Source organism: Heterocephalus glaber, unplaced genomic scaffold (genome assembly GCF_053883595.1).
Source record: "Heterocephalus glaber isolate CG9 unplaced genomic scaffold, H.glaber_assembly_v1.0 deba00001538, whole genome shotgun sequence".
Classification (NCBI taxonomy): Eukaryota; Metazoa; Chordata; class Mammalia; order Rodentia; family Bathyergidae; genus Heterocephalus; species Heterocephalus glaber.
This window is the reverse complement of record NW_028258333.1, coordinates 11,289,888-11,317,493: the sequence shown is the minus strand read 5'-3', so window position 1 is coordinate 11,317,493 and position 27,606 is coordinate 11,289,888. Positions and strand designations below refer to the sequence as shown.

The 27,606-nt window shown below is 35.2% G+C and overlaps 1 protein-coding gene across 1 annotated transcript in view; it reads left to right on the top strand.

Annotated features, from left to right (window-relative positions):
- Positions 1-396: 396 nt before the first annotated feature.
- Cdh12 (cadherin 12) overlaps positions 397-27,606 on the top strand; it is a 1,034,931-nt gene continuing 1,007,721 nt past the window's right edge. Inside the window, exon 1 of the mRNA XM_087189265.1 lies at positions 397-669. The gene's annotated coding sequence lies outside the window, so the exon portion shown is untranslated. The remainder of the gene's footprint in view (positions 670-27,606) is intronic.

The following is a 27,606-nucleotide window of genomic DNA, read 5'->3' as shown; positions in this document are numbered from 1 at the left end:
GATCAGACTCCAAGCCTTTGGCATCCGGGGCCTGCCAGTTGTCTGATCATCAAGAGACCTAAAACATTTGCAAAGCAAAGCTTCAGGTGATGACCCAGGTGCTACCTCTGGGCACAGGCACCTCAGCTTCACCCTTGGCTGAGCCTCTTTAATGAGTCTTCTGAGAGGCTTGGAGTCCTCCAGTTCCTTCAAAGCATTCTGCAATGAACGCTGGTGGAGAAACAAGAAACAAGATACACTGCAAATGTAGGACTCAATTACTTTTCACAACTCGACGCGTGTGGACGGCACGCTGTGTTTTGTTTTGAGGGCGGGGAGATGACAGCCGAGGCGTCCTGCGCGCCCATTGGCTCGCGGCTCGCGGCTGCAGCCCAGCCGGCAGCTCCGGAGCAGCCTGATCCGAAGGGTGAACGTGGAGAGAGCCGCAGCGAGGTCCGGGCGTTTCTCAGAAGAGGGCAGCCTCTTCACGGAAGAAAGTGGTGTCTGCCGGCTGCCCGGCCGCGAGGACCTTCTGTGAACAAGCCCGGGCACCGGGCGGGGCGGGGCGTTGCAAGCTGTTCCCGAGGCGAGGAGGAACGAGGAGAGGAGGCAGGGTCGCTGCTCTCCAGCAGCCGGTTCGTCGCTTCCTGTAGCCGGGGTCGCCGCTGCTCTGCAGCCCCGCGCCGTCAGGTAAGCCTCGGCCAGGTCGCGGTTGCAGCGTGCGAGGCTCGCTCCGGGGGACGCGCGCAAGCGTTCGTGCACGATCAATAAAGTGGGGCCCGGCGAAGCCCGGAGCCCGCCAGGCAGAGCGCGATAGATCCGGCGCGCGCACGGGGTCCGGTGCGCGGCTCGGCTTTGGGAAACTTCGGCAAGTCCCAAACTCGTCTGCGGTCCCGGAGCCGAGGGGACGGAGGAAGCGCGGGCAGCGAGGCTGTCACCGCTCCCCCGCCTCCTCGGCGGGGCTGATTTCCAAATGCACGCAAGGAGCCACGAGACGGGCTGGGCGCTCACCTGGTTATTTCAGAGCCTCTTGGAGGGACACGCGATTTTAACAACAAAATAACGCTTTGTTCTCAAACAGCTTCCTTAAATACCGACCCCCTCACCTGCTTCCCCACTGACAGCGATAGTGTTAAACTTCATTCTTCATTTAAAAATACAACTCTCGGGCAATTTACGTGCTTTGATGTCCTGCTTCTCCGTGCACAACCGTTTGAGTTTCCTGCCGCAAAAGTAATTTGGGACAAGTAAAACAGCCTTAGATTACCAGATCTGCTGAGTTATATAATATGCATTTCAAAATTATCTTAAGGTTATTACTCATTTGATGGTAATGTTAAGGAGGAGAAAGTATATGCGATGAAGGACGTGATAAATCATTTTTTCAGAGACCTTCAGTAATTTAAACCTATTTTCTTATTTTCAATACCTTTTTTTATATGGTGGGGTCACAGTGCCTTCAGAAGCTATGTACTTCAAGGCGCCTGGTGCCTCTTACAGATAGGTACACTGCTCTGTTCTCTCTGGAGAGGCAGCTGACATACTTTTGGCTGTTTCTGTAACCATTTCGTGATTTTCAGTTTCTCATCAGGTATTTTGATGCTCATTCACAAACTGCTCAGCAAGAAAATTACCTTGCATGCTGAGGGGCAAAAATGTAAGTGGATTGCATTCTGAATATATGTCTATAGTTTTAAATTTCATTATACACAGCCAAACAGGAAAAATCCAACCATGTTGAGCAGGTTTGTGTTTGCTGTTGTTTAATCTTTACTGCATACTTGGTCAGTTGTAAAATTTACAAAATAGCAGCAGACCCATAGTTATCCAGAAATACTCGTCCTCATTTTTTAATACCACCATTAATTTATTAAATTATTCTAAGCAATTTAAAATATTTTAATTTTCAATATTTTTAGAAAGGAATGCAACTGAATAGGTTTATGTTATAAATATTTCCTTGATTCCAGTAGAATGTCACTTCAGAATTGAAAAACAGATGGTTACTCTTCCCAAATCTGGAGCAGTTGATTGACGAATTGTCTGAGTGCTCAAGTGCACAGCCATATGCAAAATAGAAGCTTTCATTTGACTGAGAAGCATATATGCCTACTCAGCAGAAGGTTCAGGGACTCTTTCTCTAGCTGCTATAAGATTAATTTGAAAGTCCAATTCCAGAGTATAACATATTTTCCCTTAATTAATAATCCTTACTTTAAAGACCGACTTCCCTGATTAACCTGCCATTAAGCCTCTTCTTCATTAAAAAAAAAAAAAATCCCCTTTTTATTTTCTGTTGTTTCACCATCCTGCAGTTGCTTTATTCTTGACTTCTACTGCTAGGTGCCACTTTCAAGCAGTAGGGGGAAGTTTTCAAGCCAAGATTTTTTTTTTTTTTCCTACCAGACTTTATTCTTTGTTGATCTGTTTAGTGATTTGATCATTTTAGAGAATTCTCATGCAAAGAAAAAGCTGAAGTACTGTCAGAAGAGGCTGTCATTTGTTCCACATGTAGGATTATATGTCTTGAGTTCTTATTGCAGCAAAAATCATCATGCCGAGTTTATGGGGGAAATCCCTGTTAATGCTTCACGTGACGCACTCCTCAATATGACTGCATCATTTAGAGATGGATCACAAAACCGATCTTGCATTGAGTATGCTTTTCCATCTGGTGTTTTGGCAGATCACACTTCATGTAATAGTTTGTGATGTGGCTTGAAACCAGTCAATCCTTTATCATTTTGAGGTTGATAAGAATATAAGTCACCTTTGTCTATTAAAATGCCTCATGATTCATACCCAACCACTCCTGCTGATGAAACAGAACTGCAAATATTCTGCTTAAACTGTTCTTATGCGAAATGTGGGATATTACTGTGTTTTCACTGCAGTATCATTTACATGTCCTGTCATTAAATCTGTCTAATAGTTGTGATAGGAAGATGCACAGAGTAATGTTTCTTTCCAGAAGTGAGCTATGCTTTCATGTAAAAATATTGTCTAAAGATTTGAGTAATAAAATGACCCACTAATAGTCCCTATGTAAATGTCTTCAAACTTCCAAAGGAAAAATATGATTCAGATGTCTCATTTAAGATATTATTGTTCTTGTCTTCTAACAGATTATTGCTTTATAAAAAGTAATTATTGGCCGAGGGATTTAGCTCAGTGGTTCTGCTGCCTGGCTCGCAAGCACAAGGTCCCGAGTTTGATCCCTGGTACCAAAAAAAAAAAAGCAATTATGTGCTACATTAACATGTTACCATATTACATCAATAGGTAACAATTAACTTAAAATACAGTGTGAATTCATGATTATATTTATATTAAACTCTAAATGGAAAGTAGCTCATCTTTCTTGTTTAAAAATTTTTCCTGGGGCGGGGATTTAGCTCAGTGGTTCTGCTGCCTACCTCCCAACCACAAGGACCCAAGTTCGATCCCTGGTACCAAAAAAAAAAAATTCCTTTCGGGGATAGGTTCGATGAATATCAAGAAAAACAAAGTAAGTGTAATTATTATATAGGGAATGAAAATGTATTATTTTTATATGGAAAAAAATTACTCATAAGACATGATAACTGTACAATTTTCACTCATAGCTTTTAAAAGCATTGTAAATGTTGGCTTTAAGACAATTTTTTCTAAATTACTATGATAAAAGGGTGATATATCATCACTAAACTTTAAAAGGAAAATGTGTATGTGTGTAATGCTGCCTGTGTAGAATGTCAGTTATGGTTACTGAAATTTATTTTTAAGTCTCACTTAGTAAAATGGCTCATTATTATGAGAAAATCATATATTTAGGAAAGACTAAAATTTATGACTATTAAAAATTGAATAATAGATTAATTCCACATAATAGTATTTTATTTTTGTGAGATCCTGGATAAATGGTCTATGGGCTAAATTATTCATGTATTCAACAGTATTTTCACTTCTTTTAAAAAGCATCTGTCGAACTAAAGAAATCAGAACATATCCTTATTGTTTTATAAATTTAGCTACATACAAGTTTGTTTCACTCTATTATATTATAAATCATAGTATTTAGGGATAAATTAAATCTTTAATATGCTTCATTTATTTTTTTATGTTACTTTTCTTTCATAACCCTTTGAGAATATCTAAATTACTGATCTATAAAGGGATTTGTGTTACTTGACTATAGAGACATGTTACTTGAATGAAGTAACTTTCTTCTAAATATATGTACATCTCATGCATATAGATGTGAAGAGGAGTGAGATCCTCATTAGAAAAATACATATCTTACATATTAACTCCTAACTAAGGTACTCAAACGCCAAATGATGCATACTGAGTTCAAAGACCAAATACATAGTCAAACATGAGGCATGGATTATGAATACAGATTTTTCTGTAAAGTCGAACATTAGTTTCAAGTACATGTAATTGTACCTCAAGGTACCATATAAAATAGGTTCCATAATTTTAATATTTGGGAAAATTATTATAGTATACAAAAAAATCCCCTGTGTATAAAGATGAGTGTCCTCATTTATTTCCTTTATGATTATGTGAAAAGATTAAAATTTGGAAGCCAGTCAGTTATTTAAAATAGTATTTTGAGAAACAGTCTGTGGGTATTTGGGGGTGAGTTATTGTTCTTAGAGATTTACCATTACTTAGTATATTACTCCACAGAAAACAGTCATTAATGGTTATGTCTTTCTTCTTTTCGACTACCATATGTGTAGAAGGCTATATTTGTAGAGGATAACTACACCCAGAGCTGGCCCACTGGATTAGATGAAATGTAGTCATCAGGATTTGTTAAGCACTAGATTTTACTTGGTGTTTAGGGATGGAAGCCATCCGCAGGCTGCTTATCTAAATAATCAGATTCTTTAGGTGAGAATTCTTTCAATACACAGACATGGAGGCTTCTGGTAGTTGGAAGAACCAATAAAGTTTAGATTGAGATGACATTTTACTATGTTAATTCAAAAGGTTTGGAAGCAGCAAAATGAAGATACTTTGAGATAGCTAGACAGTGAATATAGGCTCAAGGAAAGTTTATAGTAGGTTTTTTTTATGGAAACCTGCATACATGAAAGGTTCAATGGAATCTTTAACCAGAAGGCGGTCATAAACAGAAAGGGAAATGGGGATGAACCAAGGACTTAGCAAAGGAAAAATTTACAATGTCTAGCACTTAGGTAGGTGATACATTTAGAATATGTAATTAACTTTGATAATGCCAACTACATAGCATTTAAAAACCAAATATTGAATTATTTTATCTAATTATATTAATATCTTAAACATAATGAAAAACTGTTAGAACACAATCAGCAAAAATATGATAATTAAATTATCCACAGAATACTCTTGGATGTAATTTTTAAAAGTCCAAATGCTTTCTAATTGGAAACTAGAGAAAATTAACATTAAGAGACTATTCTTCCAATGGAAAAAAAGCTATTGTCATTAGTACTAAAGGGTATGATGAATTTAAAATTACTTCTGAGAGGAAACTATAGGAATGACAGAAATATAAGCAAATAATACAGTCCTGTATTACAAAATGATATTTTGGTCAATGATAGACTGCATGTACAATGGTGGCATGGTGCTATATATGTCCTATTTTTATTTTGAATCATATTAATTTACTTCTTTATAATGGTATAATGTAAAATATCATGCTGTGTTATGCTGAGTGGCTTCATACATCTCATAATTGCCATGTCTCCCAATTGAGGACAAGGGCATGTCCAGTGATTCTCCTGTAGCATCTATGATTTTGTAATTATACTCTGTGACGAGCACACAAGAACAAACTTGCCTAATGCTTTCTTTCTCTGAATGCATCCCCATCCTTAAAGTATGACTCTCTATTCCAAATGAAATGTCCCCCTACATCTTTGTGAGTCAATATTTCCACAAAGGGTTGCCATTGCTCCAAGCTCCAAGGTATATTACAGCAAGCAGATTTCAAAGTAAGGTTTTAGTGAAATTCCACACTTCTCCAATAACTAGCAATAGGATCCTGAGTGAAAAATGCAGAATAAGCTTTTGGCAAGACCATAAGTTATATTTTTACTTAAGTAAAAATGAGAAACTCAGAATTATTATCTTAGTTATTTTCTTGTGGTTGGGAGAAAATCCATAACACCCCCAAGTTAAAGGAGGAAAGATTTACTTTAACTCACAGTTTGTAGAGGTTTCAGTCCATAGTTGGCTGGATCTAAGGCAGGGCAGGATGGCAGAAGGGCATCATCGAGGAGAAAGAGTCTATGGTATGGCAGAGACGCAGCAGCAAGTGCTCCAGGCAGGTGGGATATCTGTACCTCTATCTGTACCTGTACCTGTATCTGTATCTATATCTCTCTGTATCTCCAGGGTATTCCCGCAGTAACCCACCTCCTCTCACCAGGGTTGACATCTCAACATAGTACCCAACCATAAACTCATCTGTGGAGTAATCCAGCATCATACGCCCATGATCATACCACACACCCATGTTCCAATCACTCCCCAAAGCCCCACCTCTGAGCACATGAGGCTTTTGGGGGACATCTAGATATAAGCCATAACATTATCTAAAATGAGAGTGTCTTAGATCTAGTTTTCTTAATCAATATCTGATATTTATATTTAACTGCCTATTAGAAAAAGATAACCATTATCAAATTTTAATATAGGAAAGCCCAGTACAAGAATTATAGATTTGTGACAATAACTGAAGTTCTTTCAAGTAATGTTGCACATCTAGGAACTGCTGTATATACACTGAATGATACAAATTTTACCTGCATTACTAAGATACTTAATTCTCCACTACTTTAAACATTTCACACTTTTTAAAAATGACAATCCTTAAATGCTTATGGTTCATCTTTAATGCTAACACTGGCGATGACAGAAATAAGGGTAAAAATGAAAATAAGTGTTATGTGATCTGCTCCAGCCCATAAGTTTATACATACTTCCTTGCCGCATATTGATAAGTAGGTGTTACTCTTCAAAAAACAAAACTTAAGATCTGGGATGCTCAAAATTCATTACATTATTTCCAAAGCCCAAACTCATAGAGTTTCAAGTGGATTCTAAGGTGCAGAATTTTGGGGAAAAGATTAAGCATACATGAAATTTCTAAATCCAGATATTTCAACTTTTTTTTTTTTATTTTACTGAAACACTTTCATGTGCTTTTTGTCACTTTCTAATTTCATTCTTCCTTCATAGTATGTTTTTTCTCATTCTCCTTTGCTGAATCCTCTTTGTTTTCAGACATGTACGTGACAACTGTTGGTACACTGGGAGTCTGTCATAGACAGAGTCAGACTGTCTCCCTGAGGAGGTAACCTTCCCTAGGGGCACAGGTTTAAATGCTATACTAATGTTCCCCAAATGGTCTTCATCTCTGGTCCTTGTATTGAGCATCAACTTCAATCTCAGAATGCCTATTTGATATTTCCCCTTGTACATCTGATAGACATTTAAAACACAACTTGTTCAAACTAAACTCTTGGTTTTTCCTCATCACTGCAAGTTAAACATACTCACTTTTTAATATTCTTCATCTCAATGCTTGATATAATTATCTATCTAATGTCTCCAGACCATTGGGTCGCCTCTGAGGTCTTGTCTCCCAGACTATGCCTTCCCCACATCCAGTGTAATATTAATCCTGCTGAGTTCATAACTTGCAGGTCTAAATATACCTTTACTCACATTTTTTGTCATTTCTACCTCCGTCACTTTTGTGCAATCAGTATGCTCTCAAATCTACAATGGTGGAGTAGCGAAAACTTTTACACTTCTCATGGCCTTGCCCATGACAGGCATCTGTCAATCCACTTATTATCACTCTCTAAGAACATTCCATAAATTATAGACAGAAATTGGCCTGAACTATTTTGTTTTTCTTTTCTTTTTATTCAGTAGATTAAGCTCATCCCTGCCACACAAATTTCACAGTAATCTAGCCTCCCTCTCATTCATATAAATTTTTGTTTAATTGTCATTGCTTTGTGGTGACATTCTCTATCCTTTGTCTGTAACAATACTTCCTTTTCCAGGAGAATCTTTACCTTTCTCTTTATTTACTTTTCTTTAAATAGGACTTACATAATAATGTACCATAACATGATATTTCATTATAGGTGTTCCACAACTTAAGATGATTTCAATTAAGTTTTTTTTTATTTTATGATATTGAAAAAGTGATACATGTTCAGAAGAAACTGTTCTTCAAATTATTAATTTTTTCCCAGGTTAGTCATATTTTGATATTCTCTAGTCATACTTGACAAGTATAGCAAGCCTCCACTGCTAGAGCTTTATAGCTTCACAAGCTGTAAAATGGGATAACTTGTGTCCTGTGGGACACTTGCCCTATTCTCTTATTATATTAAATACATGATGCTTTGTGATATATATATATATATATATATATATATATATATATATTTGTGTGTGTGTGTGTGTGTGTATATATATATATATATATATATATATATATATATATATACACACATACACATTATGTATCTTACAAGGGGCCCAAGATAATTCCTCTTCACTCAGTGTAACCTACACAAGGAAAAAGTTGGACACTCACGTTCTATAGTTTACTGTGTGGTTAAACTCTGGTGTCCCATAATTTAGGTGTTTAGAATTAAGTCAAAATATTTTCAACTTATGATGGTTTATTGTGATGTAACCCACTTATAAGGTGAAGTACATCTGTGTACTGTCTTCCAAAATAAAATACAAACACTATGAGAGAGGGTCACACATACAAACCCTCAATATGTGTTTAGCGAATGAAGAAATTTGTGAACACAAATTTACTTGAGCATACACATGCACATAATAGGAGTTTGAATAATTTATAGCACATGTTAATAGTGGATGCCTTTGGGGAGAAGAGTGTGACATTAAGGACTTTTTATTGTAAGATGTAGATATATGTAATTTGGCCTAATGTACTAATCATTAACTAGTGATGTCATGTATCTAACATTAGTATGTAGTACCTCAACAATCTTCTGTTAAAATGAGTAGGAAATGAGAAAACACATTTGAGTGTTAGGCTATAAAGAGGTTTTTTTAATTTAATGCAGAATAATTTGGATAGGTATTAGTTATCATTTCAACTGGAGATTCAATAACTATCTCACTGTGTGATGTCCCCAATTCCCTATGGTGACTACAATTAAAATAAAATTCCCAGAATACACTAAAAAAGGGTAAGAAGGCCTTTAAAGGTTTGCCTTAATTGACTCAGATTCAGTTTTGTTATCTGAGGAGAAAAGAAGAGAATCAGTATTAACACCTGAACATGAGTTTATGCAAAGTCCGGGTCTCCTAAAGTAGCAATTAAATGGCTTAATCTTAGTCTTCCAAGATTTAATTCAGTAGCTCTCTTCAGAAGGGCAGAGCTAATTCTTATTGAAGTGCTGCTGCTTCTAACTTCACTGACTTAATGTGAACAGTATTCGAAATTCCATCCTCTCTAATGGAGTTAATTGCAATATGAAAGAGTGGAAACTACTTCCTCCTGTGAAGCTTGTGGAATATCTCTCCACAGAGTCCTCTCTATTCAACTTGACTCCTATTCACATTTATTCAGGACAATGTCACAAATGCAGCATTCCCTATTTAAGCTAAATTTCAAAGGATATGGGTGTGTATATATGTGTGTGTGTATATATATATATATATATATATATATGTATATTGATATGTATTTATCATCATGTGAGCCTTCCAAAGTGCCTACAATTTTGTACATGCCCAAGCAGTCTCCTGTAATAGTCTGTAAGTCCTTGGAACATTAACAAATCTCTGAACTTTTAAAGAGGCCTTGACCTATTCATTTAGAGAGCTGCTTCAGTAAAGCGAAGGCTCACTTAAGTTAATGGTGGATCGTGGAACTGTTTGATTTGCAGTGAGTGATGTTGCCTATTATCCCTAGCATTCATATGGGTCATGAAATCACATCCAAATAATGAGTCAGCCTCATTTCTTTGTTCCTGTAGATTTCCAGGTTTTCAAAGGAAACCTTAGTGTGCAAGCCCATGAAGTTTTATGCCTGATAAATGTGGATGAATTATTATTTTTGCCAAGAGCATGGAATTTCAGCTAAGAGTCAATTTTCTTGTGAAAATAACAGCAGCTTATTCAGAGTTCATCTAGGCATGCTCTTGAACAGAAAAGCATCTCCCTTCCCTGTATGACTCCCTTTTTCTGTTTTGTTTGTTGTTTCTTTGCTTCTCTTGATGAAAGAAAAGACTGCATGGGCCATTTCCATACAATTATATATCATTAAAATTGTATTCCCCTTTTATCAGTTACTCTTGTTTCCTCATGCATTATACACAAAGATGGACCTAGACATACAAACCTACATTAGGAGGCAGTGTTGATAGACATTGAATCCAATCATGATGTTTTAATACTGAATCAGTTAGCCATATGTTGGGCAGCCAAACAGTCTTCCCAGGGCCAACATGGTGACGGACTCCTTCGTGTGTCTGCTTTCTTTAACTCTGTGCAGTCTCTTTTGAGGCATGGATCTGTAATAAGCTGTCTTGAAAATTACAATAAACTGGGAAACATATTCCAAATGCTTTCCAAAGCATTTTTCTAATGCCTTCACATTTCCCACTCATCACACCTGTGTGTATGTGCATATCCACACACACACACACACACACACACAAATGCAAACAGCAGCTTTCTCAACAAGATCTCTAAAGCTAGCTAAATGTTTCTCATAGACGGCAGTAAACACTTTTGTCATTTATCCTTCCTAAAATGAATTACTTGCACACTATAGAGAAAGCCACGAAATAGGAATGATGGGAGGAAAACAACTTCATTTATTCTTACTCTATGATTTACAGTGTAGAAATGACAACCCGGGGGAGGGGAAGAATAGTGAGTCCTCCTGTGTTTGATGCTCATTTCCCAGCACCACAGAGAGGAGAACATTGTGCCACATCCTGGTTCTGCTAGTGAATTTATTTAAAGATGGTCCATTAGTTCATGTCACCACAGAGAACTGGTAAGTTATGAGTGTTTTTACAAATAGATTTGGGAAAAAAATTTCCATTATTGTGGATTCACAGAGAACTACCCTGAAAAATGATTATATTTTCCTTGCAAGTCACAAGGCTATGATTAATAACTTTAACCCAGAGCCAATATATTTTCATTAATGGTTACTTAACCAATTTTTGTAAAAGGATTTTCTCTTCCATTCTTTAATGCCAAGAAAAATTTCAAACTCCATGAAAATAAAAAGATAATTTTGTGTTTGAAAGGTAGAGACAAAATTCTGTTTAAAAAACAAATCCCTTCCTTCTAAAAATGTACCTGTCTTTCCATAACAGAAATTAAGAAATATAAAAACAGCTATAAATGCATGAAAGGCAATCCTCACAGTCTCGGGGGCTGAGGAAGGAGGATAACATGTTCTAGCTTGGCCAACTTAGTGACTTAGCAAGAGCCTGTCTCAAAATAATGAATGAATGAATGAATGAATAAGGGCTGGGGATGTAGTTCAGTGCAGAGGCCCTGGGTTCAAATCCCAGTACCACATACCCACCCATACACACACCACAAACACACACACACAACTATAGAGTGTGATGGCAGTTGACTTTTTATTCATGGTATAAAATAGATTTTACCATGAGAGAAAGGAGTTTGGTTTTGGTGACTAATTATTAAAATATCAAAACCTCTCATAGTATCCATTCCTCAACTTTATTTCTGGGAATATCTTCAATTTAGTCTCTAATCCTTGCTAAAAACATTCATTTTAACATTTCCAATTGTGTTATGGAATTCTGTCTTTAGGGGCTGATACATACCTCCTCATTTATGACTCTAGACATATCCTGCCCCATTCCTGACTTACCACATACTTTGATCTGTAAAGTAAGTGGATCTGTCATTAATACCACTGCTTCATCAATTACTTGGCTTACACTCTAGCACCTCCCTATTCTCAGTCTCTTTAATGATCAATGACATTCAATGTTTTTATGTGAAGAATTCTCATGGGCCTTGTCTTTCATGAGCAGCCTGCGCTGGGAGTGTGCAATCCTCCTCTCAGTCCTACAACCTCTCTCCAACAATGGCCAGGTAGCAGAATTTAATTTCTCTTATGTTGTGTACAGTTTTGTTTTCAGCTGTGTATGTGTATATGTCGATGGTCTTGAATGGTTGGATTTATCAATTTGTGACTTTTAGGTGGTGAAAAAGCTATATCCGTTCAATAGAAATTGTACAATGAATTCTGATCTTTTCTCCAACTAAGGATGTGCTGAGAAAAACTCTTTTGAGATGTTGGCTATTACCAGTGAGGCATAAGTCCTGCTCAGGTATACAACCATGAGGGTAAACAGTTGTCACTCTAGTTTACTGTTCTGAATTTTGATCTTCAGTAAATTATATGTTTCAAATGCATTTTTGACTTACAAGGTTACCAATTTAGAATGGTTTATGAGTATGTAACCCCATTCTAAGTAGAGGAACATATGTAATAATTTTAGCCATCTGCCACTTAAAATACTTTGGAGATTACTTAACATTATCCATTTCAAGTAACATGTTTACATTTTTTAAAAAGCCATCTGGAGTTAAAGTTAAATCCAAGAAATGACTAATATCTTTTGATTTGGGATTCCAGTACACTTTCATTTTCATAGATGCTGTTTTGAGGATTGCCCTCCCCCATATAATCTGTTTGGGATTTTCATCAGTTTTAATCTGATGTATTTTTTATCAAATACCTGTTGTTATTTTAAAGTATAATTTCATATTTTTAAAATATTCAATGCATGCTTGTGACAAAGAAATTCAGTTGTGGATGAATGTGCTAAATTGAAATCTTCTGTCTTGCTACTCACCTGCTATCTCACTTCCCAGAGACACTACCAGCAGTTTCTTGATATTTTTTCAAGAAACCTCCCATCAACTCATAAATGAATGAATGTATGGTAGATTATTCTCTGTCTTCAATTTATTTAATGACTATTTGACCCAGTTAGTTACTTGTCCTCCTCAATAACATTTTTTAAACTTGGAATCTCTGATGCTCACATCTTTGGCTTTACGTTTTCCATTATCAACAATCCCTTTAGGGTATCATTTTCTGGGTTCTTCCATTTCTCCCTTAGTGTTGGAGTATCTTTAGTGCTCTCCTATCTACACCTACTCCCAAAGTGAGGTTATCCAAGTTCATTGTTTTAAACACCATATGCTGAAAACTCTAACATATATATTTCCAAGCTGAAAATGCCCCAAATCTAATCTCTTGTACTTAACTACTTTTTTGTATATTCACTTGGATTCTTAATGGCTTATCAAATTCACATATAAATATGAAATTTTGGTCTTCACGGTCAATAAGCTCAGACTGAAACATGTCTGTAGACATGTTTTATTTTACTCATGTCTCCATTTACTCAACTAAAATCTCTCAATTAAACTCTTTTATGTTCTCTACTTCTTTAACAGATTATATCTAATCTGCTAGGAAATTCTGTTGGCTTTACATCCAATGCATATGCAAAGAACTCCAAATCGCCTCAGTTCCATGGCTGTCACTGTTATTCTGGGAGTAATAATTATTTACCTGAGTTACCGCTTCTAGGCCTCCAAAGGCTAACCTCAAGGGAAAATGTCCTCTTTTTAAAATACATCATAACATGTCGCCTTTTGTTCAAAGACAGCTGGTGCCCATCTGATGCAGAAGGGAAGTCCAGGGTTTATGAGCTGTACCTCTTTATTTTATGTATTTTTGATCTATACTTCCTCCTCTATTCTCCTTATTCTTCCATAGTTCCTTGTTCCTCGTCTTCATTTTTCTGGAATTTGTAAGTCTTACTCCTGTGTTCTGGTCATCCCCTCTAACTGAAATGCTGGTTACCTGATACCAACTCATCTAGCTGCCTTCAAGTCTTTGTTCAAATTCCCCATTTTCTATGATGTGTATCTGTGGTAGTCTGATATTACAAGTGCATCAAAACTTTTAGGTAACACAGTGTCCTTGTTCTCTTCTATGTATTTCTTTCTTCATATTATATTATTAATTTCCACTTCTGCTTTCTGGAATGTAAACTTGAAGCAAAAGGATCTTTGCATTTTCGGTGCTTATATATCTCCAGACACACACACACACACACACACACACACACACACACACACACACACGCCTGACAGAACAGCACATAGCAATCACTTGCTGTGTATTTGCAAACAAATTATATATATTATTCTGAATTTCTTATGCTACTTTTGTTTGATTTAAGCAAACGTAACATTGATTAGCATGAACACACATGCCTGTTAAAATTTTTATAAAACACAAAAAGTATGTATTATGTAAATACATAAGAAAAATGTGGTCATGTTTTATTATTTTGAGATGCAATATTGACAGTACCTAGTATGCTATTTGCACTCAATGAAGTAAAATCAGAATTTTAACTTACTGTTTCTGAATACTCCATCACAGTGATGGCAGGTTAAACTGATTGCTTGCTGCTCTGTTTTCATCTAATATTTTTGGTTGAATTTATCAAACCATTTGTGTATTTTTATTTTTTATTATCTTGCAGAAAAAGTCTAAGCATTGATTGGCAATTCCGCTTGATGTCAACCAAACTCATATCTATATTGGTGTAATCTATTTCTATATATCTTATTGAATCCATCCAGGGTTAGAAACTTCTTGTGGGCCAGTTCCTGATAGCTTTATTTCACCTGTAAACTATATCACTTTTCCTGATGTTGTAATTTTAAAATGTATGTTTACAGATGTGCCCTGCATTCAGTCTGCCTTGTTACTATTTTGAATTTTGTTGAGTCTGCTGCCTGCTTGTCCAAAGTTAGGATACTTCAGGTTCATGTTCAACTGAAAGCAGAGACATCTTTGAGCTGCAAAGCATTGAACAAACTAAAAACATGTAATGTACCATACACTGAAGTGAAAAGGTCTGTTTTTTAAATAAAATTTTTCTAAAGGTTTTTTTAAGGGGAATTGTAGCCATATATATGAATTGTAAATATTTTGCATTCATTTATCATAATGTGATATTTAGCCCCTGATTTGTTTTAACTATTGTCACACAAAGAATTTGTATTAAACAAGAACTTCAAAGGGGTAAAGAAACCATCTTTTATTAAACACGATTATGCCACCATTACCACCAACAAAAATTTTAGCTTAAGTAGCAGACTGGTACAAAAGAGTACACTTTATCTTTTAAGAAACATGGATTGCCATTAGGTAAATATTGTCTTACCCATCTTGAAGGGATGTTGTTACTCATTTCATTACTAAAAATTAATCACTGAATCACTATTAGTTTTCAGTCATGGAAGCAGAGGGCATGCTAATTTTTATGAGAACGCAATTTTCAATTTTTGAATGATTTACACAAACAAGAGGTAGAGAAATGACAATGTGGAAGACGAGGTCTGAGAATCAGAGAATTAGCCACTTAACTGCACCCACAGCTCTGATGAGCGGGAGTCTCATAGCTGGCAGGGAAATCTGGAAACCAAGCAGGAGCGGCCACAGTGGCGGCAGGATCACTACTGGCTGCTGCCACATCGCTCAACGCTGTGGCCTCCTTCCGTAACTGCTTCCGTGAATGTGCAGCCAGAACAGAGCGGTGAGTATCAGGCATCAGCGATGACTGCTCCATGAGGCGTACAGCAGAACGAGGAGGAGCCGGGTCTGTTTTTATACCTCGGGTCTGTCCGTCAAAGATCTCTCACAGTGGCCTTTGAAAATAACTGTTCCTCTTTCATTTCTGCCTAAAAATTTGGGTTCAAATTGTACTTCTGGTTAATTCTCTTAGTAACCACGTGGAAAAAAAACAAAAAAAAAAAAAAAAAAAACATGAGACACTCCCAGTTCCACCAAGCTGACATAGCATGATGGAGTAAGTTTATTTCTTGTCAGGTTGGCACTCAAACACAGCTAAGTATTAATATTATTTAACTTCTACATAAAACAAACAGCAAAATTATACTTCCATCTATCATAATAATCTTATGTTCCACATTTAAATGGTTTCTATGTAAATTGTATTTAGTGTTTAATAGATTATATTCTTTACAGTGCGATCTCATACAACAAGCAGTAATGAAAAATCATGTATAAGATGTTCAGCACTATGATTTATCCGGAATGTATATTAAAAATGTGACATAATCTGTCACTTCTCATTTTGTAACATACTTTACATGATTAAAATGTCAACAACCTATTGGTATTCTCACATATGTTTATATGTATTGCAAATTATCTGACATATGCTAGTAGTCTGGGGAAGCTAGCAATATTCTTTAAATTTTGAAAAATTTCTTTGCGTGTTTGGATTATTTTTTATTGAATTTTATATCCTAAGGTTATATTGTGTTCTTCTCAGTCTTTCATTTAGTAAATATTTATTTAGTGATTCCATATATATCAAACATTGTACTAAATACTCTGCATATAGCAAAAAAAACCTCACAAAGTTTATGTCTATATGGAACATTATATAATATTCTTCATTTGCCCCATCTGTATATTCCATTAAATGATAGTTCCATTGGAGCTTTAAAAATTTCAGATAGAGAATTTAAGAAAATCAACTAATGAGATAACTGGATTTGTTTCAGTTATGACAGTCTTATGGACATGACAGGAATGGAGCTATTACTTATTGTTGAGGAACTTTATCAGTTACATGGTTCCCCTTAGTTTTCAGGACTTTCTGCAATAGAATTATGATAGTTTTATAGCAGAGAACCAAGACATTTTTCTTTGTTTTTTACCATCTCTTTGAATTAAAGATGAACAATAAAATACCTCAACCATTATTTTTGATGTTAGATATAGTTTTCTGTCTCACAAGAGAGGAGATCCATTTGAATTAAATTTTCTCCACTTTCTATGGATGGACCAAAGGTTAAAAACAAAAGCACATTCAGTGGTAAGTATCTCACATAATGGTCTCTTTTTTAGAATAGGCATCTATTCCTAGTTCATTTTTTCTTACTATATTATGTAACTTCTTGTAAAGGAAGGAAAGATACCATATGTTCCCTGGGTAGAAATAGATACAATATGGTCATACCTCACCCCTCTTGCTGGTAACAAAGGTGGAATAGAATTTTCAGCAACCCAGAGATCATCGGGTCTCTGCCTCAGTTTACCAAGAGGAATTTGGCCCAATGGAACAATGTCCCTGTAGTGGAAGTCAATGTCTGGGTCCATTCACACAAGTCCTCCTTGCAGGAACATGAAACCCAGAAACTAGTGAAGTGTGAGCTGATTTGGGAGTGAACTACTGGGACTGTACTCCAAGGACAGTGTTCTATAGCTCTGCCTGGATCCAGCTTTGTGTATTTGAAGGAAGGTGAGATTAGTGGGTCGCTGGTGGAGGATCTTACACCGAGTCCAAACACAATCCTCATGCTAGAAATAGGTTATAAGTGAAATACTGCCCTTGAATTGATGGCAACTGAATAATCACTAAATAAGCCTGTTTCCTTATTAGCAAGATTATGTTCTTTGATCTAGTACTCATTTAAAAACAAATATGAGTATTTAGTTATATATTTACTCTTAACCATGGAAAATATACAAATCACAACTTTCCAAGTGGTAGTATACATTTAAAATATTAATATATTATATTTTATAATCTTGCTTTCCATCTGTAATGCTGATTTTAGGACATTCTAATTTTCTGTATTTTATAAATCTTCATATTGGTCATGTGATTAATTTTGATTTCCACTATATTTTCCCAAGTTAAGAATTAGAAGATATAACACATCTAAACATTTGGGTCCCTAAGATGCAAAATAAGAAAATGGAATAAAACAAAAGAAAACCCCCAAAACATGTTATATGTGAATGAAAGTACAGATAGGAAACCAAAAATTTTAATGGTATGACAATTAGATTCACTTTAGTGTTATAAAAAAGTTCTGCATTTTAACTCAAGGCTCATAAATTCTTACAGAGAAATCTTTGAAATCTTTTTTTATACAGTATTTTGCTAAATAAAATGCAAATTTGTTAGAATATTGTGTGGTCTGTTAATTTACTAACACATTCCTTGTGTTTTCATTTGCTGAAATGCTATTCATCTTTTTCTCTCTTACATTCCATCAAGTCTTATTTTTATGTCTCCTTACATCATTTTCTTCTCTCTTCCTCTCCCCTTGTCTAGCTCTCCCTTCCCACTTCTCTTCCTTTCCCTTCATTTCCCTTCCCCTTTTTAAGAACTATATGCTGAATTGCTCATACTTGCAAAAATACTATATAAGAATACAATCAATAGGAATGACATTTGCTAGCCAAAAGCCAATTAGATATATGGTCGAAAGTAATGGCTATTTCTTTCAGTACCCTTACATATTAATAAATTAATTGGGTTCCTAGATACTTCATTTCCCAAGTGCACAATTTCTGCGAAATGAGTATAACCTCAACTATTCAAAGACATATTGAACATTACCTTGCTTTGTATTGAAAGGGATTAAGATTAGAAAAGGGAGCTTTTAAACTACACCTGTTTTAAAATCATTATGAAAGTACATCATTTCATGATAAATGCTCACTGACATGAGCATATTTAATTAGTACATACCTAGGAGAGCTGTACTTGGAAATATTTTCATTGGCATTGAGATCAAATTAAGTAGTTGAATGTTTCTGTAAATATCCTGTCATTCTTTCTGGTCTTTGTTATAATCATTATAAATTAGTCAGTTCTTTAATTTTCCCATTGTGTCCTCTGAAAATCAGCATTCTGGATTTCAAACATAAGATTGCAAGAAGTCATGCCAATTACCTCATTTTCTGTCTTCCCCAGCTGGCACAGCTGTGAGCTACTGAAAGTGACCACTCAACTACTACAAAATGAAAAGAGGTTTAACTAAAAGAGAACTTTGCAATTTTAAACTGCAATAGATACAAGAATAATTTCTGTTCATTAGTTGAAGGTCAAGTGTTATTAACTAAAACATCCGATAGTCCTGCTGTCAGACAATCTCATGGGAAAAGAGTAAATGCAGTTAATGGAGGGTCATGTCCTTTTGTTCAAAACAAAACTAAAGAGCATTACTGCGTATCTTATATGGAGAACTATTTTTAGTGAGTGTGTACTTCCTGGTGGTTTTGTTTGATTTATGAAAATAAATCTGTATATTGCAGATTGACTGTTAGGTCAATGAAAAAGATTTTGCAACAATGATGAGATTTTTCTACATAATGTGTCTTGATTTAATTAAATGATCATTAGAACATTATGCATCATGATTACAACCAACAACAAAATATGACTTGCCATTTGTATGTCCCTGAAGGAAAGAAAATATTCCCACGGACCATTTCAAATACTTACAACTTTTGAGTAAAGAAATTAGGGAGATCGCGATCTAGTTTCTGCTTTTTAGAAGAATAGTATTTCCAGTCCATACCACCACTAACTTTGCAAGTTTTTGATAATTAAATGAAAATACTTTACTATGCAATGTGTAATGAGATGCTCAATATTTATATTATTTTAAAATAAGGTTTAACTTTGTTAATAATAAGTTTTAGATGAACAATTCTCCATGGCTTATAATTTAAGGCAGCTTCTGTTATTTCACAAAGCGTGACATTAAAAGCATTTTCACTGAATCTCCACTCTTTGGAAAAGACTGTGTGCTGGCCTTGAACTCCTGGAATGATCAGTTTAATGTTGGCTTTCTTTGCATGTTCCTCTAGTCAGTGTCCTGGAGCACAGGACAAGTTGAAATTATGAGGAACATACAAAGCATCCCGAATCACCATGACTGATTTTCTGAAGCAGAGAGCCTAGATCCCAAGGAAAGTTGAAAACACAATACACAACAACAAATGTGTAGTTGGGGAACTATTTAAAATGTACCTCTTTACACCAGAGGAAATATTAGGCACAAAATGGTAAATTAATTGCTGAATGCAGAGACCCTGTGTAGAGAATATATTTTCAGTGAAAATCATTGTTGATTAAAATGCAACCACACACTGACCTTGAAAATTAAAATAAAAACACCTGAGTCCACTAAAAATGTCACATCTCCCTCCAAATTTCCCTGATCTCCCAGAAACTGGCATAAGTAGTCAAGGATTGAAATGGATTGCAGGCCAAAGAAACATTATTTTACATTCTTCTCATTTGAAAAATAAATTTCAATATTTTATGATAACATTTTACAAGTTTTAAAAGTAAATCATCTTCTTTATATGTATTGCTTCGTGGTTTTCTCTGTCTGCATCTCCTATTTAGGTTTTAATATCATTCTAAATTTCCAGTTCCTCCTGCCTGCATTACCCATAATACCTTCTGAGGAAAGTCAATGGTTTCATAATTTGAATAAACATATGTATTAAGCTTATTCTCAAATGAACATTCCACTAAAGGCCTGTCGAATCCCTTGCACTTCAGACTTTGCTGAGAGCTTATATTGAATCTGGGGCACTTTTTCTCTCTTATTTTCTCTCAATATTTACAAAAGCATCACTTAATTCCTTTAAATGTTTCTTTACTATGAGGTGTTATCCTAAGTATTTCCCATATTTTAGCACAATTCAATTTCCAGTTACCTTCAAAACTATTACAGTTTCAAGTTCACATGTGAAGATGCTATGTCGTTAAGAGATAAAAATATAATGGTAAGTTAAAAAAACTAAGTGGAATAGCTGCAGTTGTCATAATAGAGAATTAGGGAAAGCAACATTTTCTTTTTGTACTGGGATCGAACTCAGGACCTTGCGCTTGTGAGGCAAGCATGGTGCCACTGAGCTAAATCCCCAGCCTGCAGCAACTCTTCATAACTCCTCTTTTTGAAAACATATCAAATTCAATTCCAAGTTCTAGTTTGAGTACAACCATACTATAGGGTAATATTCGTGTTTTAAGTGGTAATAAAGTTATATATAACAGGTTATAATAGAAAATAATAGAATATTTTATAATATAGAATATAATAGATAATAAATATATAACATAATCATAGTTACAGGATATATAATATATAATAATTTATTGCTAGTTTTAGAAAATAGTTTAGGTCATATATGTACATATATGTAAGTTCTAGAATTTTTAGAAATGAATAAATCTTATGCTAGTTTCTCTTAGGAAGTAGATATAAATGTTAAAATTTTTGTTGAATCATTTAATTGAATAATACAATCTCAGAAATATAAAATTTTTGTGATTACAGAACACAATTCATCTTTAATATATTTATAATAAACAGACTAATATTTTAAAAACATGTTTTCAGGACTTTCAATAGGTTGAATTAAGCTGTTAATTTTATAGCAAGTTTTGATTTAATCTTTGAAATATTATTCTACCTTTAGTAGTGATATGTTGAATATATCATGATATTTGCATGCATGTTATATACTAATTTAAATGCAAAAAGAAAAAGCCAGAAAACTAAGAAGTCCCTTCATTTTCAGACTCATCTATGAAGCATTTAGTGTCATATTTTTTATTCCAATTCTTGTTGGTCGACTAGTTGGATTGGGTTGATCAATGCTACCCTTGGCTGGGCAATACTGTTCTCTTTCATCGAGTGGTTTATTTGTTAATTCTGGGGGCCCAGAAGAAGGCGGGACTACTTGGGAAGAACCTTCCCATTGTGAGAATAGATACAAAATAGGGCTCAACAAAGTAAGAACAGACATTTTGTGTTACACATTTCTGCTATCTTCACATTTCTATTTTAAAGTTTGACAATATCCCAGTATATGAACAAAATACATGGCCAAGCCCAAGACAAAGGGTGAGGGAAACGTTCTTCCTACTGATTAGGCAACGCAAGACTGTGGTTGTATAATTTTCTAACAAGTAATGCCTGGGACTATTTCAGTCTACCAAGTCATTCTGGTATTTTGTGTAAGCATTTTAAAATGCAGCCACTACAGATTGTTCATGTATGAAATGTCACATATTGTGAAAGTGCTGCAAAAATTTGTAGGATATTTTGATTTATATGAGACAGTGTTTGTACTGTGTAAACAGTGCTCAGGTTTCCTAATCCTGAAAAATGTTATTTAAACTGCAGCTAGTAAGCTAACTTTCCCAATGCATTCCAGCTAGTAAAAGATAGAAGTTAAATCTATTTATGTGTAAATTAAAAACCCATGCTTTTCCTCACAATAATATGCCTCCTTTATTTCCCAATAATTCAGCTAGTATTAGAATTACTTTTTTTAGAGTGAAAGTATTGTAAAACTGACCAACTTTACTTTGATCCTTTTGATAATGAGAATCATGTTCTTTGAGGATTTACTCCAACCTTCAGAAAAATTAAAAAATTTCTTCTAGCTTTTTAAATATATTTTTTGAATGAGCTCTATAGACATATTGAGAAATAATACCATTATCCCATTAGAAGTTTTAGGAAGTCAGTAAATTGTTTGTTAAATAAATGAATGGAGATATGGTGAAAAGAGAACACATGCAACTTCAATCTCCACTGTTTCCAACTTCTTAATGCTTCAAATAAGCTTCCACATAAATCTCTCATGTGGTATTGCTCTGCCTGAATAAACTACTATTTCTGTGTCTGGAAAATCCCTTGGCACAGGATTTAGTTAAAATCATGACTTCATGCATTCAAGATACAATCCAAATAACTTGCCCTGAAATCATGTTTTCTTATAACTATGAATATTTATCCAGCTTTCTCTTACTCATTACTAATATCATTAGGTCTTTTTAACTATATAGTTATATTCAGTCATTCATTGTTCCTGGATAAACTTTTTAATTTATTGAATATTATTAATGATCCCTTCCTACTTCACGTCTATGAGAAGTATGTATATAACCCCTAACATGGATTTATAGATTAGCATTTAAATTGAATAAGATCCATAGCAGATCCCATGACATTTTTAAGGAAATGACAAATTTTTCTTTAACCCCAAATCAGCATCATTTTGATAAAGCCATTTATTCATGCTGCAATTACATAATTTAAAAAATATATTTCTCCAATGTGTTTCAAGTGTGTCCAATGATATGTAACCTATAATTTATAGAGATATTTATCAATATTTTTCTTTTCAAATTTTTTCAGTTATCAGCCTTGATATATGCTCACCCTATGTTTATAGTGGCACAGTTTATAATAGCTAAAACTTGGAAATAGCCCAAATCCCCGTCAACTGGAGATTGGATAAAGAAGTGGTTTTTCTATAAAATGGAGTACTACTCAGACATAAAGAATGAGAAACTAGAGATATTTGTAGCTAAGTTGGATGCACATTGAGGCCATACTCTTAAGTGAAATAAACAGGACACACGTATGTGTAAATATCGAATAGTTTCTCTGGTGTGAAAAACTAAAAGTGTAAATAAGGATCAAAATGGATAATCGATATTGTGAAATAGCCTTGTAATTGTTTTAAAGTAAAAGAAAACATGGATTTTTTTGCTGCTATGAAATTGTTTATCATTTTTCATCAAATTATTTGCCCTTTTTATATGCTACAATGTCTGTGACCTCACAATGGAGCCATATAATTGAACTGAATGTAGTTCCCCGAGAATGTAGAGTTGTCTTACATATGTATAAATGTGACATTTTACAACTCATGTTCATTAAATTTACATTTAAATTTTTATCAAATATTGACTAGATAGTATATATATCTGAAGACGTACATTAACTATTTAATAAAGGCCCAAAGAAGACCAATATGAAGAATAAAGTTAGAATAACACTGAAGTACGATGGACATCCTTCATAATTTATATTTCATCATTACTCACTTTTGAGGCTATTTTCAGTTGAGTTTTTCATTCTCTGGCTTTATCAATTTTGACACATGTCCATTATTTTCAACATTATATCACTTAATTTTTATAGTTCATTGGACTTCCACCAAGGATTGATGCTGTGTGTATTCTTCTGTGGCATGTATTGCTATGCACAAAGACAGGATATTGCAAAAACGAAGGGCCTGGTACCAGTAGTGAAACAGCATAGGCTTGACCCCGGCTCCTCTACATATTAGAACGTTATATTAATTTTCTATGCTTCAGTGTTCTAATTTGCAAAGTATGGGAAATTAGTGAACCTACCTCATGATGGGGAGGGGATTTAATAAGTTATTCGACTTAACAGGTATAGAATAATGACTTGCACATAGAAACCCTGGACTAGAGACTTCTAGTAGTTTCTTTACTCCAATGTGATTTTGTTGTCTTAAATTTTATCATGTTGTTATATAGATAGCTGTAAAATATGTGATAGCATGATTGTTCATATCTGCTAAGTGTGGAATTCATAGAAGTTTAATAACTAATCTTTCATGTCATAAGTGTATGAACACATATAGTATTTTCTGTGAGTTCAAGAATTTAATTCTCTTTTCACAGAAAATAGACATCTTAAAGTGCCCTTTATGGCTATTAAATAGGTGAACTAAAACATCCTTTTTTGTTATTACTATGGAGGCAGGGGAGCAAACCCAGATCTAATGTACAATATTATTGTGATTAATAAATGCCACTTGTTTTCCACAGAAAAGGCAAATTCTTCCCTAGATGTTTCTCAGAGTGCCTCCTGTCATCCACTGTAGGGAACAGGGAAAGGGGACATTACCAGAACCTCTGCAGTGAGTCCTGGTCTCCTGCAAGCCATGGCAGCCACACAGCGAATTACAGGAAAGGTAGAAAAATGAGACTGAGAAGAAGCTGAGCTTTGAGTCTGATCAGTGCTGTTCTGGGTGGCAAAGACCAAAGCTCCCAGTTTACTGCACCTTTTATTCAGTACCTCAGGAGAAACAAATGTAAAAAATGACTTGCAGAGAGTTCAGTACATCCTTGTAAATAAGATGTAACAATCCAAGATAAAGGAGGAACTGAGTAGATGTTTGTTCCTCCCAGGATGTTCTCATCTCCCAGGATGTTTCTTGTCCTGGAGAATCACAGCATCCCCGGATCATTGAAGTCTCAATTGTGACCAGAGGCCAAAATGGAATTATGTTCCGGAATTCCATAGCTGGGCTGTAGGCAGGAGAAGTAGGCTAACCAAATGATTTTTCCCTAAAATTATGTAGCATTGCTCCCCACAGTCCACATATTTTGTGCACCTTCTGATGTTCTGTTTCAAGTTGATGCTGTTGGCTCTAAAATCCTAGAGCCAAAGTGTGAAAGAAAATGAAGCCCCACACCAATTCCTCATTTGTTGAGGGCTCGGTCCCCTGTGAGCAACTACCAAAAAAAGGAACTTTGTTCTTAGAAAGAAAAAACAAAATTGACAAACCCTTAGCCAACCTTATCAGAGAAAGGAAAGAAAAGGCCCAAATCCATGCAATTAGGAATGAAAAAGTTGAAATTACAACAGACCCAGTAGATAACCAGAGGATCATCAATACCTGCTTCGAGAACCTGTACGCCAAAAAGATGGAAAATACAGAAGAAATGGAAAATTCCTAGATAACTATGAATTACCAAAGTTGAATGAAGAAGACCTAAAATTTGTAAACAACCAGTATCAGTCGATGAAATTGAAAATGTAATTAAAAACTTACCAACTAAGAAAAGCCCAGGTCATGATGGCTTCACTGATGAATTCCATAAGATATTTAGAGAGGAACTACTACCACTACTGTTTAAACTCTTCAGTGAAATTGAAAGGGAAGCAATACTCCCAAATTCATTCCTAGAAGCAAGCATCACCTTGATCCCCAAAGCAGAGAAAGACCCAATCAAAAAGAACTATAGGCCAATCTCACTAATGAACATAGATTCAAAAATCCTTAATAAGATACTGGCAAATAGAATGTGGAAAATCATCATGAAGATCACACACTCTGACCAAGTGGGATTCATCCCAGGGAGGCAGGGATGGTTCAACGTATGCAAATCAATAAATATAATACACTACATCAATAGACCCAAGGACAAAATCCCTATGATCATCTCAATAGATGCACAAAATACATTTGACAAAATCCAACATGCATTTTTGATAAAAATCATGTAAAAGATTGGAATAGATGGTCTCTACCTCAATCTGATAAAAGACATCCATGAAAAACCAATAGCCAATATCATACTAGATGGTCAAAAACTGAAATCCTTCACACTAAAATCAGGAACAAGACAATGATGTCCACTATCACCACTCCTGTTCAACATAGTTTTGGAAACATTAGCCATAGAATTAGACAAGAGAAAGAAATAAAAGGGATAAAGATAGGAAATGAAAAAGTCAAATCGTCACTATTTGCAGATGCAAATACTGTATATAGAAGGCATGGTACTGTATATAGAAGACCCCAAGAATGCCACCAAAAGTCTTCTAGACTTAAGAACCAAATTCAGTAAAGTAGCTGGATAGAAGGTCAACGCACAAAAACAAATAGCTTTCCTGTAAACAAAAACAGACTTACTGAGAAACAGAGCAAACAATTCCTTTCACAATAGCATCCAAAAAACTGAAATACCTAGGAATCAACCTAACAAAAGAAATCAAAGACTTCTTCTCTGAAAACTATAGCACTCTGAAAAGAGTGATTGAAGATGATATCAGGAAATGGAAAGACATCCCTTGCTCCTGGGTAGGAAGAATGAACATGTTGAAAATGGCCACACTTCCAAAACTGCTATATAGATTCAATGCAATCCCAATTGAAATTCAAGCAGCATACTTCACAGACCTTGAGAAAACAATCCAAAAATTCATTTTGAACAAGAAGAGAACTAGAATAGCAAAAGCATTTCTAGACAACAGAGACATGGCAGGGGGTATTACAACCCCCAATTTAAAACTATACTACAAAGCTACTGTGAAAAAACAGCATGGCACTGACAAACAGACCTGAGGACCAGTGGAACAAATTAAAAGATGCAGAAAGAACTCCAGACACACTCAGCCACCTCATCTACAAAGGAGCCAAACACCTGCACTTGAGGAAAGATAGCCTCTTTAATAAATTGTGCTGGAAAAATTGGCTTTCAACTTGCAAAGTTTAAAACTAGACCTATATCTCTCACAATGTACTAAACTAAAATTGAAATGCATTAAAGATCTAAATATTAAAACAAATGCTGAACTAGCTGGAACGGAGATTAGCTAGAACTCTTGAAGACATTGGTGTAGGAAAAGATTTTATCAACAAAAGCTCAGTTACCTGTGAACTAGCACAATCAACAACTGGGATCTCTTTCTGTTAAAAGTTTCTGCACAGCAAGAGAAACCACCAGCAGCATGAAGAGACAACCCACAATGTGGGGAAAAGTTTTCACCTGTTGTTCCTCAGACAAAGGTCTACTAGCTAGAATCTATAAATAAATTAAAAGAATCAACCTCCCAAATTTAAAGACCCAACCTAAAAATGGGCATCTGAAATGAACAGACATTTCTCAGACAAAGAAGTAGAAATAGCAAATAAACATATGAAAAAATGCTCAAGATCACTGGTCATTCCAGAGATGCAAATTAAAGCAATGCTGAGATTCCACTTCACCCCAGAAAGAGTGGCTCCTGTCATGAAATTAACCAGTAACAAATGCTAGTGGGCTGTGGGGAAAGAGGAACCCTGCTCCACTGCTGGTGGGA